At 42.0% G+C, this 12,257-nt stretch overlaps 1 protein-coding gene across 1 annotated transcript in view; it reads left to right on the top strand.

Annotated features, from left to right (window-relative positions):
- Positions 1-12,257, top strand: part of ptpn11b (protein tyrosine phosphatase non-receptor type 11b) — a 40,501-nt gene that overhangs the window by 21,505 nt on the left and 6,739 nt on the right. The window lies entirely within an intron of this gene.

Below are 12,257 nucleotides of genomic sequence, written 5' to 3'. Positions count from 1 at the left end.
CACATCTACACTTCATTTCATAATTGGCATGGTGCACTTGCCTTCCCACTCTGCACTTGAGATTATCATGCCTTACGTCCATATCTGGACATTTTAATAACAGGCGTAAGTGTCTGTTTTACCTCTGGACATGACAAGCGCTTAGACTTGTATGGTCAGGAAAGGAATAGCTTGATAGCTGTGATCCCATCTTTGTAGATGAACTATGTATTTGCATACTAAAATTTTAGGCAATTGATTGTTGACTGCTTGACTCAAATATGTAAAAACCCAGGCTCTGTTCACCCACCTAGATCTTTGAAGATTTAAAACTACAGTGCTATCTTTTAGGCCAAATATTATGGATCAAATTATGAACACACTCAAAATTCATTGACTGATTCAAGATTCATAAAATTTCACTGTACACTGTCAATACACTGGATCCTCACATTATTAATGTTCAAGTTACAAATTTTCAGATAACTTTCCAGCATATTTATTTGTTTTTAGTTACATCTTAAGCATCCTTAAAAAATGTCTCTTTTGCAAGGAAAAATCTACTTTCCTGTTTGCAACCAGCTGGCAGTAAAGAGCATCCATCCATCCATTTTCTAGGCAGCTTAGTCCTTCTAGGTGGCAATAGGGAGAGCAGAGAAGCCCAGACATCCCTCTCCCTCGTGACTTCCTCCAGTTCAACCTTGGGATCCCCAGCCGCTCCAAGGCCAACTGGGAGATATAATCTCCCAGTTGGCCGTGCCTGGAGGTATACAAGGCAGTAAAGAGCACCGAGACAGAGTGTTTACAGCTCATGACTGGTTTTAAAGACTTTACATGATCAGTAACAAACGTTCTGTCTCAAACATTAAATGTCAGTGGGATGCATCGTTCAACAATCAGCATTGAATGGGAGTTTGTGGAGAAGAAGTATTTTTATTTTCATTTATGTTAAATTAGTTCCGTCCATTAGGAAGTACAGCTTCTTTGTTCAATACTCTACTTTGGTCTACCAGGACTTATTACCACTGGCAGTTGTGCACAGGATACTATCAGATGCATACATTTTTCTGGTGTAAAGAGAGCTCTGTAACTGGTGCAATGAAAGTGCTGGGTTTGCAAAGGCTGGATGAACCCAATGGAAATAAGCACTTTAGTGTATGTGTGAGAATGGCCTTTTAGAGAAGGGGCTGAGAGGCCAATTACAGAGTCATTACGAAAGGAAAATGCTCCCTGTGTTTCTTCAAGGCTTGATGTTCTCCACAAATAGGCACTTAGGGACTCCCTCTCTTGCATTATCTCCCTCTTCCACTCACTTCACCGTCTTCCTGCCTTATCTCTGCTGTCTCTGACTTCGAGGCATGGGAGAGTGTTTGCAAGGTTGTTGCATCACCACTGAGTGTAAGAGAGAGCCTTGTTACAGCAGGACAGGTGCTGAGGACTGAGCAAGTGGGTCTTTATTTCCCTACTGTGAAAACCATGCGTTGTTGTGAAGAGTCAGCTTTGTCTGAGACACTGGCCTTTACCATATCCCATGCCTGAATAAACACACTGGACAGCACTTTATGGTATGTTGCTCTCCTCCCTTATGTAACCCACTGGTCAATTTAATAGAGTCCCACCACAGCCTGGACATGTATTGATTCCAACTATTCATGTACAGTAATGAAATGAGATGGACTGTGGGCCTGTTTTATACAAATGGAAACATCTGGTTTCTGCTTTATATAATACAACAATAGATTTAAATGTATAATAAAATCAGCATTACAAAGAAAATTACCCATAATAAGGCATACACAAACAACAAAATAATATAAAGAGAAAATAATAGACAAATGATGAGAGAAAGGAAAATAGAATAGAAATGTGTTTGAGGGCAATTCTATAATGTAGGTCTAGAGTCTGAAAATTAAGATGCTCAGAGAATGAGATTCCCTGATATTCTTGGAATGGGAATTGCAACAGGAAAAAGCATGATTACTCATGTCCGTGTTCTTTGTGTCATGAGTAGGCAAGCTTGAGGGACATGTAAGAGACCGGAGTCAAATGAACAAAGACTATGAGGTGGGGAATAGACTGGTAGAAAGTCAAAGAAGTACAAAGGTGCCAAACCATGTAAAGCTTTATACTTTAGATAAGCATGAGGATATTGATGTCAACTTTAAACCGTACAAGAAGCCATTAACACCAAGGGTGATGGGTTTACATTTATTGATTTAGCAGACATTTTTTTTTCAAAGCAACTTCCAATGAATTCTATGTAATGTTATCAGCCCACACACCTTATTCACCAAGGTGACTTACACTGCTAGATACACTACTTACACTGGGTCACTCATCCATACATCAGTGGAACACACTCTCTCTGGCACTCACACACTATGGGTGAACCTGAACAGTATGTCTTTCGTCTGTGGAAGGAAACCAGAGCACCCAGATGAAACCCACACAAACATGAGGAAAATATGCAAACTCCACACAGACTGAACATGTATCACACCTTCGTCCTCTCACATCACCCAGGTACTGTGAGACAGAAGCGCTACTTGCTGTGCCACCGTGCTGCCTGGTTTTGCGATGTTGTCTTAGTTATTGCTTGCACAGTATGGTTGTATTGTATATTGTTCTTGTCCTGTGTTTTCCTTACTGGCACCAAACCACATCCAATCCTTTTGTTTTTATATACTGACAATGTATTCAGTTGGGGGGTGCGGTGGCGCAGTGGGTTGAACCACAGTCCTGCTCTCTGGTGGGTCTGGGGTTCGAGTCCCGCTTGGGGTGCCTTGTGACGGACTGGCGTCCCGTCCTGGGTGTGTCCCCTCCCTCTCCGGCCTTACGCCCTGTGTTGCCGGGTAGGCTCTGGTTCCCCGTGACCCCGTATAGGATAAGCGGTTCTGGATGTGTATTCAGTTGACCAGGGGGCATGGTGGTGCAGTGGGTTGGACCGGGTCCTGCTCTCCAGTGGGTCTGGGGTTTGAGTCCCGCTTAGGGTGCCTTGCGATGGACTGGCGTCCCATCCTGGGTGTGTCCCCTCCCCCTCCGGCCTTATGCCCTGTGTTGCTGGGCAGTCTCCAGTTCCCTGCGACCCTGTATGGGACAAGCGGTTTAGAAAATGTGTGTGTGTGTATTCAGTTGGCTGAATTTTAGTATGATATACCAAGGAGATATTCAAAGTGGCGTAATAAAATGTCAGAAAGTGTTGAAAACAGCACTGACTTCCAGGCAAAATAGGAAGGAAAAGGAACCAGAATCTGCAGCAATCAATAGGTCATTATTAACTTGCAGTAGGGCAGTTTTCTGAAGACAGGGATGGGCATTACACAGAATTTTTTATGCCTTGATTAAGGATGTCATCATACCATCATGTGAAAAAGTACACCCCATGGAAAAGCTTGCTGTTTTTATTTGGACATGCAGACATTTGATCTCCATTTAGATAGCTTCTGTAGGTGAAAGTGATATACTTGATCAAAAACACAATCATTTTGAAATGTCAATCATATATTCAACAAAAAAAATAACTGATAACATTCCTATGTGGCAGGCACAGTGGCGCAGTGGGTTTGGCTGGGGCCTGCTCTGTGGTAGGTCTGAGGTGTGAGTCCTGCTTAGGATGCATGCAGCAGGCTGGCGTCCTATCCAGGGGGTGTCCCCTCCCGCTTCGGCCTTGTGTCCTGTATTGCTGGGTTAGGCTCCGGCTCGCCACCACCCCACTGGGGACAAGCATTGTGTGGGTGTATATTTCTATGTAGGAAAAAATAAGTACACCCCAGGTCCCAGAAGCTGGTATTGTCCCCTTTACCAGAAATAACTTGTAGCTGTTTTTTACAACTGTCTACCAGCCTTTAAAATCAAGAAAGTTTTTTTTTTTAACCACTCCTCCATGCAGAATTCCTTTAATTGTGAGGTGTTGAGGGTTTTCTTGCATTTACATTTATTCATTTAGCAAACGCTTTTGTCCAAAGCAATGTACATCTCAGCAAAAGTACAATTTCTCCATTACATTAAGAGAAAGAGACATTTCAAATAATTTGTAGATCTCTTTAAATCCCTTACCAGATTCAAAGGCAGGAATCTGGGAGCATATTTAAAAGGAAAAGGATGTCATGCCCCCTTCAGGTAAGGGGAGAAAATTTGCCCCAAGTGGAGAAGTTTAAGTATCTTGGGGTCTTTTTCATGAGTGAGAGGAGAAGGGAGCGTGAGATCGGCTGCAGACTGGGAGCAGCGACAGCAATAATGCGGTCGCTGTACCGGACTGTAGTTGTGAAGGGGGAGCTGAGCAATATGGCAAAGCTCTCTATTTGCCGGTCGGTCTACGCCCCTACCCTCACCTATGGTCATGAACTCTGGGTAAATGACCAAAAGAATAAGATCACGGGTACAAGCAGCTGAAATGAGTTTTCTCTGCAAGGGACTCACTCTTCGTGACAGGATGAGGAGTTCGGCCATCCAGGAGGAACTCAGAGTAAAGCCACTAATCCTCTGCATTGAGAGGAACCAGTTGAGGTGGTTTGGGCATCTGGTAGGGATCCCCCCTGTGTGCCTCCCTTTGGAGGTATACCAGGCACAACCAATTGGGAAGAGGCCCCGAGGTTGTCCCAAGACCCGATTGAGAGATTGCATCTCCCAGTTGGCCTGGGAGTGGCTGGTTATTCTTCGGATTGAGCCGGAAGAAGTTTCAAGGGACAGGGACGTTTGGGTTTCTCTGCTCTCCCTTTTGTCACTGTGACCCTAGTAGGACAAGCGGTCAAGAAAATGAATAGATGGAAGGATTGTTCAGGTATATCACCTTTACATATAGGCAGTGAATAAATGAAGAAAAAATGTCTGCGTGTCCAAATTTGTTGAAAAAGGCAAAATTTTCCACGGGGTGTACTCATTTTTTCACATGACTGTATATGCTTCATAAAAGTGCTTTTTTTTCCCCAAATTCAAAATTTCTTTTTTATTTTACCTGGGGTCCAAAAATCTCAGTGTCATGCAGTCATATTTTTCAACTGAATGATCTTCAGACTAGATCATTTCAGATTTTGGCTTTTACACCCCTCCAGGTTGTCGAGCATTCAACCAGCTAGACTTGACTTGGTCTAATTAGCCCACATTAGCATGAAAACTACTTCTAGGTGAACAAGAAGGATTACACAAGCAAAAGGGATGAGAAGCGAGAAGGCTGCAGGAAAGCATCTCAGAGATTAAAACCTATTTGTGTCTCTCTTTCAAGCATTGGTGCAAGGGGTGCGGTGGTGCAGCAGGTTTGGTCTGTACCTGTTGTGTGGTGGGTCTGGGTTTCGAGTCCTGCTTGGGGTGCCTTGTGGGGGACTGGTGTCCCATCCTAGGTGTGTCCCCTCCCCCTCCAGCCTTACACCCAGTGTTGCTGGGTTAGGCCCCAATTTGCTGCGACCCCCACTTGGGACAAGCAGTTAGGGGCAGTGATTTCTACCACTGGGTCTTTCAGAACTACATTAAAAAACAAGAAAACAACATACTGTATGCTCTGCTTGTTGGGATTATTACACTTTACATCTGTATCTGGATGTTACTGCAAAACACTCAATGTTCATATCATGTCTGGATATCACAAAACTAGTAATCTGCAGTAAAGGGGACATAATCTACTGGCACTACTGAGGGATCTTGTGTGCAGCTGCCTGGTTAAAGCAAGAAGGTGGAAGTCTAAGGGAGGAACAGAATTTGCAAATGGTAGTTCTGGGTCCCCCTAACTGTCTTTCTCTTTGATGTGAGATGTGATCCAGCAGAATAGCTTGATGGAGAAGCCCCCCGTGCCATGTTCTGAACACATAGAAACCTCAGGGCTGCATCTACACATTGAGATAATTGAACTTCGATACTTTCAATTTAATGCTTTTATTCCTCAGTTTTTTTAATAGAGAGGTCAGATGTTGAAAACTTTGTTGCTGAGATGTTTGGTCAAGTATGATTTGAAAGAAAACACATCTATATTTATAATCTGACAGTGAGAACACATCAGATCCCGTAGTTCTAAATAAACGATCCTGTACTTTGGTCCTACCTTCCCTGCGTCCTCTGTTCATCATGAAACCTAAACTGAATATGCTGTGCTATTTGTCATGAGATTCACAGAAGTACTGTTAATAGTTTTTAATTAGTATGTCAATTAAAAAAAAAATTACAGAAGGTATGTAGTCATACCATAAGTGTTAACTGGTGTTAAACTGAAGGATAGGTAAAAGCACTGATCTTATTCTGTTACTCAGTGACACAGCTAAAAGTTAGCCTATATTAAATTGCCTCCTGTACTTAAGAATCTTTTCTCATAAATGACTTTAATTACCTCTAATATCTAGATCTCAGTAGAAAGGTGCATCAGTTTCTAAGCTGAAGGCTCATTCTATTTTCAATTCAATTGAGTTCAATTTATTTTTATAGAGCACTCTTCTCGCGCAGTGACACAGAGCACTTTAACCCAGGCATAAGGCAAGAAAAACAAATACACCAGATAAGAAACAAAGAAGACAGTTGACTACTGACTATCGTAATATAGTATTTTTATAGAGCTATAAGTATGCCTATTTGGCCACAGAGGAAAGGAACAAAAACTCTCAATTGAAAGTTGAGGGAGAAAAAACCTCTGGGGGTCCAAGGGCCAGTAGTTGCCCACCCCTCCTGGGCATTCTAGATTAAGTAACAATTCTAAGCCAGTTAACAAGTAATAATGATATTGTGCTGTATGGTATCTTGAATCCCTAGCTCAGCATGGTATGTCTCGTTCATCATGGCAGTTAGTCATCATCTTCAGTGAGCATGGGATTCGTCTGTCACCAATGGCCAGCCTCCCTAAGTCTTATGTAGTGAGACAATGCTCAACAAGAAGAAAGAACAGAGTTAGTAATTTGTGACTTAAACAAGTCAATTTAATATGCATTGGTGTAAAGGTGGTAATAACAAACACAGGCAAGCGGAATTACATTTTGAGGTGGAATTCCAGAGTGAACATGTAAGTCTTTAGTTTCGATTTGAAGACAGAAACAGACGGGGGATTTCTGACAGTAACATTTTAAAGTATTTAAAGTATTTAAAGAAGAAATGGCGCAGAAAAAGTAATTTTATCCAGCTGTAATTTTTGAATTTGTCACGCCCCCCTCGGTGCAACGACGAGCACCTGCGGCGAATCAGGGGACGGACACAAAAAGGGAGGTGCAGAACATGCAGAAAATACATACCTAGACAAAGTAGCAGGTCAGTTTCCCATGATGTTCTCTAGACTGGCATCACAAGTTTCATGTAGGTTATGCCGTAGTTTTGATTAATTTGTTGGTTGTATTATATGACAGTTGAGAAGCTTGAATAGACTTCAAATATTCTTTATCCAGCTGCAATTTGGCTACAACTGAGGAAAAACTGCAGATAGTCAACAGTGACCAGTCCTGTATCTTACATATTTTTTTTGTGTAGTCTGGTGCAAATGATGCAAAACTCTTCCTACTCCTTCTTTATTTATTTTGTAGTTTTACTTAAAGGTTCTAATGAATTTAGATATGTTTCCCTTTAGCCAGTGTTAAATCATTTGGAATCCTGGCATGAGATCCACCCCACCCCAGGAGCAGGTTGGATCTATGCCCATTCCTGGAAAGGTCATGTGTAGAGTTTTCCACTATTAAAAGAGACAGGATATGTGTGTGAGCAGGTACAGTAGCTGATTCTCAGAAAACAGTCTGATACTTAATAACTGATGCTTCAAAATGTGCATGAGGTTATTGTAATTTCATTGGGCCAAGAATAATGTTTTACTTGCAGTAAATGATTTTGGAGAAAGGTATATTCATAGTAGGGGGTGTGGTGGCGCAGTGGGTTGGACCACAGTCCTCCTCTCCGGTGGATCTGGGGTTCGAGTCCCACTTGGAGTGCCTTGTGATGGACTGGCATCCTGTCCTGGGTGTGTCCCCTCCCCCTCCAGCCTTGTGCCCTGTGTTACTGGGTTGGCTCTGGTTCCCCGTGATCCTGTATGGGACAAGTGGTTCTGAAAGTGTGTGTGTGTGTGTGTGTGTGTGTGTGTGTGTGTGTGTATATATTCATAGTAAATATGATGAAAATGAACTAGATCAGTTAGACTTTGGAAAGGGCAGCAGATAGTGTAGTGGATCAAGCTTCTGCCTTTGAATGCAAAGGTTGTGGGTTCACATACACACAGTCTGAAGCCACTTGTCCCATGTGGGGTTGTGGGGAGCTGGAGCCTAGCCTGGCAGTGCAGCGGGGGAGGGGACACACCCAGGACAGGACACCAGTCTGTTGCAAAGTACCTCAAGTGGGACTTGAACCCCAGACCCACTGAAGAGCAGGACCCCTTCAAACCCACCATGCCACTGCCCCCCCCCCTTAGTTGCAGGTTGACCTACTGTTGTAATACCCTTGAGAAGAGTATTAACCCTAAAATTGTTATAGTAAAAACTACTGGGCTGCATAAAAGCAGAAGCAATGGTATGTACCTTAATATTGTAAGCTGCTTTGTAGAAAAGCATTAGCTAAATGAATAAATAGAAAGAAGTTTGGACAATCAGTTAACATGTAGCACTGCATGGGCTCAGCTTTAAAAACCTACTTTAGAATTTTATATATTTTATATTTGTTGTAGGAATTCTGTTGAGCTTGAAGGTAAGCCACGGTCTTAGAGATATGTGAATGCACCGACATTTTGAAGATCTTGTTTTTCCTGTTGACCTTTTGCAACACAAACACAAAACCCCAGAGAAAAACCATAAAGCCAGTAACATGCCGACATTTCACGCCTTTAAATTGAACAGGGTGCGTCATGTTTCCTGTCAAAAAAAAAAAAAAAGTTTTTCAAGGGTTTCAAAGGTAAATATGACTAAAAGACAACTTAATCACCTTACACAAGCGTCTCTTACACTGAAAGACCTACCTTTTCAAATGCATCATCATTCCAGTGATATTTTGAGAATTATATAGCTGTTCCCCTTGCTTTTAGCTGGTCAGTATCTCATTCCTGCTAAAACAGCATTCAGTTCATATTCTGTTTGTGTACTTTTTCATTTAACACTTTTAAGTGGGTTGTACTTATCTACTATACTAAAATATATTATGTTCTAACTGAAGTTAATGCACTACAAGAATGTACCTTCCTTCCTTAAGGTGCTGCAAGCAAACATTTTCATGATCCTGTAAAAGCTAGAAGAAAGGCATTTTTCAAAGTGACATATTCATGAACAGATTTCAAGACATCGTGAATAAATATAAATAATACAAATGATAGCTATGCTGTGATAGGTAAGATACTTTATTGTCATTGTATACAATACAATGAAATTTTGTGTGGCAACCCTCAGAAAACAGCAGCAGAAAGAACACTTAAAATAAATAAGAATTAGATTAAAATATACATATAATATGTACTTTACATCCATACAATGAGAACAGTCTACTGTGACAAAATGCTACTGCTTGAAATGCAGATAAAATATGATGATGATGATGATTTAAGCCTTCAGTCGAGGCCGACTTTCGGTCACTTTACGGATCATCATTCTCCATGCTTTACGATTTTTGTCCATGTCTTTTAATTCTTTTAAGGGCATGTTCGTATCGGCCTTAATGATGTCCAGCCAGCGTCTTCTTCTCCTCACACTGACTATGCCAAGCATTAGTGTTGTTTTCAAGAAATTAGCTCGCATGATATAGATAAAATATAAATAATACAAATAAATATTTGTAAAAGTTATTACAAAAATATAAACTTTGTAGGAAGCCTGAACTTTTAAAGGCAAATATTGTGGCATAACATCTGGTCAAGTCACCGAAGTACTGGGAAAATATTAGTTTTGAAAAAGACCTGGCCAAACTTGTCATGTGGCTGTTTTCCAATATGGCCGCTTAAACTCTGGCTCCACTACAGAGTCCCACAACTTTTATACTTTCCCCACATGTCATTTTACAACAATTGACAGAATTCAACATATGTCGTTTCAAAAATTATCCAAGTTTTGTCTTCAACACATTCTCAGAGAGGGAAAAGGCCGATATGGAGCACGCTATCAAACATCATTGTCAGAGACGCATCTGAATCTTTTGATGAAAAAGAAGAAATTGGGGCTCTGACCACCTGTTCTATTGCGAACTGTACCAGCTCACCTTCAAAAGTAGATTTGGGAGTTAGGATGAAAGAGATGAGCTATGGGACAAGAGAGATAAATAGCCAAATCATATGTGATTACAAGAATATGGAAGTTAAGCTAAGTGGTACGGAAGCTAAAACTGCAAAGTTGGACGATCTCACTGCTGATCTAAAGAAACTCTTCTCATCTGTTGTGGCAATGAAAATAAATTCACAAATTTAACTGGTCGAATGAACAGTTTGGAAAATTGCATTACCTGCACTGAACAAAGGATTTCTGCTTCGGAGAAGACTGATGACTCACAATCTACATTTACATTTATTCATTTAGCAGACACCTTTGTTTTCTCCGAAGCGACGTACATCTCAGCAAAAACACAGTTTGTGCATTACATTAAGAGAAAAAGACATGGCTGCAGACATGTGACTCAAGTTTGTTACCTTCCGCTTGCTGCAACAAGGTTCATCGTTCGACTAGGTGCATAAAATACAGGATTGACAAATCTTGATACCCTACTACCATTTTTTTTTTTTAATAATATTAAGATGCAGAAGCAAGCAAATACAATGCCGGAGTAGTGGCTGATAAAAGGCTTTATCTGGTGATGCTCATGAAGTTACAGTGCATGAACATTTGCACCGTATATGAGCTGGAGAGATCTTGGGCAAAATGGGTCCGGAAAAGGTGAGTTTTCAGACCATTCTTGAATGTAGACAGAGTTTCCACAGTTCGTTTCACCACAACGGAGCCAGAACCAAGAACCTCCATGTTTTACCTTTTGTGCACAGGACCACCAAGCAAGCAGAAGCAGACAAATGAAGGGGTCTAGCTGGGGTGTAGCAGTTGATCAAGACGTGTAAATAGCTGGGAACAGTTCTATTTATGCAACTGTAGACAATAAGCAGGGTCTTGAATTTGATTTGGGCAGCTATAGGAAGCCAGTGCAGAGAAATGATAAGAGGAGATACGTGGGAACGCTTTGGCAAATCAAACACAACTCGTGCAGCAGCATTTTGTTGAAGCTGCAGAGGTCTGATGGCAGTAGCAGGAACTCACACAGGAGAGAGTTGCAGGTGGAACAGAGAGGAAGAGCTGAGTATCATCAGCATAGCAGTGGTATTTGAATCCATGAGAGGCTATGACCGGACCAAGGGAGGAAGTGTAGATCAAGAAAAGAAGAGGACCCAATACCGAGCCCTGCGGGACACCCGTTGAGAGAGGCAGAGGAGAAGAATGAGAGCTCCGCCAGACCACTTGATACGATTTGTCAGATAAGTAGGACTCAGACCAATCTAAACCTATAGCTGGTCTGGAGCAAAAGATTAAGTTGTATCAAACGTAACTGGATGCAGAAGAATAGAATCATTATAATTTGAAGCTTGAGAGACTGCCTGAGAATGAAGCTAAAATGAATGAAAATGCAGAAGCAAATGTCTTTTTTTCATGCATGACAACCATTAAGCCTGTATATTTGTATAAACTGAGAGGCATAAACAAGTGGCTGGGATAGTGTACAGGAACATCAGTGAAGAATACAGACTGGAAGTCCGTAAGTCCAAATGGGAGACACCACCAAAGGTGGTTGAAAACAGCAGAGCTAAGGTCCTGTGGGATTTAAAGTTCCAGACTGACAAGCAGTTGCTGGGCAACCAACCAAACAAAGTGGTGGTCGACAAGGAGGATAAGAGGGCAATTGTGATAGATGTAGCAATCCCAAATGATAGGAATATCAGAAAGAAGGAGCATGAGTAGATCAAGAAGTAACAAGGGCTGAAGGAAGAATTGGAATGGATGTGGAAGGTGAAGTCCAGAGTGGTCCCAGTAGTAATAGGAGCACTCGGGGTTGTGACTGGGTGGCGCAGTGGGTTGGACCGGGTCCTGCTCTCTGGTGGGTCTGGGGTTTGAGTCCTGCTTGGGGTGCCTTGAGACAGACTGGCATCCCGTCCTGAGTGTGTCCCCTCCCCCTCCAGCCTTACACCCTGTGTTGCTAGGTTAGGCTCCGGCTCCCCGCAACCCCGTATGGGACAAGCGGTTTAGACAGTGTGTGTGTGTGTGTGTGTGTGTGTGTGACCCCTGAACTTGGAGAGTGGCTCAAGCAGATTCTGGGAACAACATCTGAAGTCTCTCTCCAAAAGAGTGCTGTCCTAAGAACAGTTAAGATACTGTTCA

Source organism: Scleropages formosus, chromosome 25, assembly GCF_900964775.1.
Source record: "Scleropages formosus chromosome 25, fSclFor1.1, whole genome shotgun sequence".
NCBI classification, from domain to species: Eukaryota; Metazoa; Chordata; class Actinopteri; order Osteoglossiformes; family Osteoglossidae; genus Scleropages; species Scleropages formosus.
The sequence above is the reverse complement of the archived record's forward strand: the minus strand, read 5'-3'. Positions and strand labels throughout refer to the sequence as shown.